The following is a 5,000-nucleotide window of genomic DNA, read 5'->3' on the forward strand; positions in this document are numbered from 1 at the left end:
CGCCTGTCCCTATTAATCATTACCTCGGGTTCCGAAAACCAACAAAATAGAACCGAGGTCCTATTCCATTATTCCATGCACACAGTATTCAGGCGGGCTTGCCTGCTTTAAGCACTCTAATTTGTTCAAAGTAAACGTGCCGGCCCACCGAGACACTCAATAAAGAGCACCCTGGTAGGATTTCAACGGGGTCCGCCTCGGGACGCACGAGCACGCACGAGGCGGTCGCACGCCTTCGGCTCGCCCCACCGGCAGGACGTCCCACGATACATGCCAGTTAAACACCGACGGGCGGTGAACCAACAGCGTGGGACACAAATCCAACTACGAGCTTTTTAACCGCAACAACTTTAATATACGCTATTGGAGCTGGAATTACCGCGGCTGCTGGCACCAGACTTGCCCTCCAATAGATACTCGTTAAAGGATTTAAAGTGTACTCATTCCGATTACGGGGCCTCGGATGAGTCCCGTATCGTTATTTTTCGTCACTACCTCCCCGTGCCGGGAGTGGGTAATTTGCGCGCCTGCTGCCTTCCTTGGATGTGGTAGCCGTTTCTCAGGCTCCCTCTCCGGAATCGAACCCTGATTCCCCGTTACCCGTTACAACCATGGTAGGCGCAGAACCTACCATCGACAGTTGATAAGGCAGACATTTGAAAGATGCGTCGCCGGTACGAGGACCGTGCGATCAGCCCAAAGTTATTCAGAGTCACCAAGGCAAACGGACCGGACGAGCCGACCGATTGGTTTTGATCTAATAAAAGCGTCCCTTCCATCTCTGGTCGGGACTCTGTTTGCATGTATTAGCTCTAGAATTACCACAGTTATCCAAGTAACGTGGGTACGATCTAAGGAACCATAACTGATTTAATGAGCCATTCGCGGTTTCACCTTAATGCGGCTTGTACTGAGACATGCATGGCTTAATCTTTGAGAGACAAGCATATGACTACTGGCAGGATCAACCAGGGAGCTGCGTCAACTAGAGCTGAGCAGCCGGCCGCCCGGGAGTGTGTCCCGGGGGCCCGCGCGAACACGCAAGCGTCCGCTCAATCATTCTGCAAACAGGAGGAGGCTGAGCTCCCCTGCACAATACACCTCGAAACCCTCTCAGGTCCCGGCGGCGCGCAGCGCCGTCCCAAGTACTTGGTCGGGTTCGAGAGAGGCGCAATCGCCCGGAGTTAGGCGAGTAGACGCTTTCGGTGCGACCACCCGTGCTCCCAACTGAGCTTGCCGCTGCCGACAGAGGCCCGGGAGCGTGCTGTCGTGGCATTGCCGGCGGGAGACAACACGCGCCACCTACGGTGACCGGCAGCTCCAACGCCAGCGCCACAGAAGGACAAAAGCCCCACTTGGGTGCCGAAGCGAACTCTCCCAGCACAGCGCACGCGCCAACACATCCGCACAGCTGCGATACAAACCACCAGCGAGAACCGCTGGGGCGACCGAGCAGCAGACGGCGTCGCGGCGCCGAGCGCCGGGCGGCGGCGCATCCTCAACGCACACAGTCCTCAATCGGACCAGCACACTGAAGATGTCCACCGCGCTTCGCACCGGGCCCGCGAGGACCTACTTTGGCCGCACGGCGCCGCGCGCAGGGTGCGCCGGCGCGCAGCTGCGACGCCTGCCGCGTCCGTCGGCCGGCGCGCCTGCCACTGGCCGCCCCCACCAGCCGGCTGTAGCGCGTGCGCCCACGCACCGCGCGGCCAGCACGCCGGGAGGCGCCCCCTCACCGGCCGGGGACGGTCCCACCCAGCCACCGCCGCGTATCGCTTCACAACCCAGATGCCGTTCAGTTTCGTCGGCATGGTGGGTATCGCGGGAACAACCGGTTCGTACCTCAACCTATCGTCGCCATCACCGATTCACCCTAGCGAGAACAACCGCACCACAACAGGTTACCATTTGTTCATTTGCGTAACTTCACCAGAAAACGCAGGCGTCCATCGCCATTTGCAACCTTCAACGATTATTGCATGCCTGTGTCAGGTGTCACGCCACACTACGTCTGCCCACATACACGCAACAAAATGTGCACGCCTAGACCAATACGTGGAAGGTGGCCCCCGTACGTATGCGATGTCCATTGCTCGAACGACTGTCAACCGGCCTCTGTAGCATGTCGCAGATATGGAACGCGGTGCACCATGCCATCACGGTGTGTGAGGAGAGACGACTAGGTCCGAATACATCAACAGACAGCTCATGCTGATCGCCATCCACGGCGTCCGTTCCTCCCACACGTCTCTATGGTGCTACCACACTGCAATCCAGCTCTCATAGGGAGGACGACACGTAGCTGCGTGCACAATATTTGCACTGTATGGTCCGCCGTTTTTGGGCGCAGTCGTTGTACGGTCACACATGTGCCACGATGTATCATTCGGTACATAAGGACGAATGTGCAGTACAGATTGTGGTTTACGCGTACGACATTAGCGGACGGGTTGACCACAGGCCGCACCACAACGTAGCCTGAGTACGTCGCATGCGAAGGGCATTGAACATGCAAACTTCTCACCAACCAGCTTGCGAAGGCAGGGGGGCAAGGTGGGGACGTGGGGAGGGGCGGGCATGTACGTCCTGCTGCCATCCACATTACAGTGTACAGCAGGAGCATGTGGAAAGTCAGCAAGACTTGCAAGGTGTTTAACATGAAGCGATACACAGGGGAGCGGGCAGTGCGAGTAGCGAACTATATTGCGAGGGTTGCGGGTGGGCAACACTACACTAATTGAACGAGTCGTATACAATTACAGAGCAGGTTTAGGCGACAACATGGGTTACGTTAGGGGACAACGTGGGTTACGTTAGGGGGACAACGTGGGTTAGGTTAAGGCACAACGTGGGTTAGGTTAAGGCACAACGTGGGTTAGGTTAAGGCACAACGTGGTAGGTTAAGGCACAACGTGGGTTAGGTTAAGGCACAACGTGGGTTAGGTTAAGGCACAACGTGGGTTAGGTTAAGGCACAACGTGGGTTAGGTTAAGGCACAACGTGGGTTAGGTTAAGGCACAACGTGGTTAGGTTAAGGCACAACGTGGGGTAGGTTAAGGCACAACGTGGGTTAGGTTAAGGCACAACGTGGTTAGGTTAAGGCACACGTGGGTTAGGTTAAGGGACAACATGGGTTAGGTTAAGGTACAACATGGGTTAGGTTAAGGTACAACATGGGTTAGGTTAAGGTACAACATGGGTTAGGTTAAGGTACAACATGGGTTAGGTTAAGGTACAACATGGGTTAGGTTAAGGTACAACATGGGTTAGGTTAAGGTACAACATAGGTTAGGTTAAGGTACAACATGGGTTAGGTTAAGGTACAACATAGGTTAGGTTAAGGTACAACATAGGGTTAGGTTAAGGTACAACATAGGTAGGTTAAGGTACAACATAGGTTAGGTTAAGGTACACATAGGTTAGGTTAAGGTACAACATAGGTAGGTTAAGTACAACATAGGTTAGGTTAGGTTAGGTTAGGTTACACGTTGTTGTAAGGAAAGGTGTAGGGGGGGGGGGGGCGGGGGGCGGCAGGTTCGTTGATAGTGATTATAGTAAGTGAATGCTTGTGACATGATCAGATTTGTCACGTCAGGATGCACCTTTGGCTTATTAGAGGCGGCGCTCCAATTCTATGCTTGTGTGAGACCTGTGTCTTGACTCATGTCATTGTTTGTGCGCTGTGACAGGAGGTACTATTGTGATGTTGGGTGCACCGTTTGTATAGGACATGTGTGGGTGTTGGTGCCTGGTCTGCGCAATGGTGGATGTCGAAAGGCTGGGGATATTGTATTTTCCGCATGGACCTCCTGGTCTGGTTGTGATAGTGTGGATTTGTGTAATGTGGCGGAGAAGATGCACTGGATGTTGTTCATGCTGGTGCTTACATATTGTATGTGCGCCTGTTAGAAGCAGAGAGTGGTGCGTGATCAGAGTGTCTGGCTGACGTGTGGTTCCCATTGTGGGCAGACTCTATTCAGCATGTATACGGACAGTTGTGTATATTTATTGTAGTTTGATGGCTCTGCATTGATTACTAATCAGCGCCGTGTGTGTACGGTAATCTGGTTCCAGTCCAAAATGTTCCATCTGTGTACATTAGTGACAAAGACTCCCCCATGCAGTGGGGCTCGGTCTGTTATAGCTCTTCCGCGTAATATATTTGCCCCACGTTTTTGCGACTGCGAGTGCGAGTGCAACGCGCATGGGGACCGCCATGCTGATGGCTCGGTATCGGACGCCGTACAGTGAGCAACGCAGATCGCGTCTCCTCGCTCGTAAGTGGTACAGGTCGCGGCTCATGTATAGGGACAGCGGGAATGTCGCATATTGGAAATAACTCTTCATGAAACGCAAGTTATAGGGGTGGATTGCACTTTACGAGTGCGGGAAACTTCCGCCGTACATCCGCTGGAGGTGCGCGTGTGGCGGTTGGGGTGGTTGCACGAACGGGTGCGGGTGGAGTCATTGCCGGTCCACGGCTTCGTGCGGCAGAGCCACTGGAGATTGGGTGCTATGGTCGACAGAGGCTGCAAGGCTTTGTGGGTGGCGTCGAAAGGCGGGCACTGTGGCGCCATCGCTGTCTTAATCGGCTTGGCGTCGCATAGATGGCGGTATCGTCGTTGGAGGAGGTCATGTTGCGGGAGACCTACAGATGGCGGTATGTTTTGTGGTGCGGACGTAGTGTTGTCAGATGCGCATAGATGGGCGGTATTGCATGTGGTTTCGCCCTATTTTCATAGATGGCGATACTGTTCTGCCGGCAATGGGTGGCGTAGTTCCGTCGGATCCCTGTAGGTGGCAGTGTGCTATGTCTACTGTCGACACCCACGTCACCACTATCTATCTATTTCCTAATACCTCGCCCCCCCCCCCCTACAGACTTATCACCACACACACTAACCGCCCCGGGGACTTGCCAACGACACACCCTATCCCAAGTCTATTTTCTTGCGGAGCATCATGTGTTATTATATTTTATTTCACATCCATCGGTTTAG

The 5,000-nt window shown here is 54.2% G+C and overlaps 1 non-coding gene across 1 annotated transcript in view; it reads right to left on the bottom strand.

The window, feature by feature from the left end:
* Positions 1 to 975, bottom strand: part of LOC124728380 — a 1,911-nt gene extending 936 nt beyond the window's left edge. Inside the window, exon 1 of the ribosomal RNA XR_007007345.1 lies at positions 1 to 975. This exon is cut by the window's left edge and continues 936 nt beyond it. This is a non-coding gene — a ribosomal RNA (small subunit ribosomal RNA).
* Positions 976 to 5,000: the final 4,025 nt, after the last annotated feature.

This window comes from Schistocerca piceifrons, unplaced genomic scaffold, assembly GCF_021461385.2.
Source record: "Schistocerca piceifrons isolate TAMUIC-IGC-003096 unplaced genomic scaffold, iqSchPice1.1 HiC_scaffold_1156, whole genome shotgun sequence".
Taxonomy (NCBI): Eukaryota; Metazoa; Arthropoda; class Insecta; order Orthoptera; family Acrididae; genus Schistocerca; species Schistocerca piceifrons.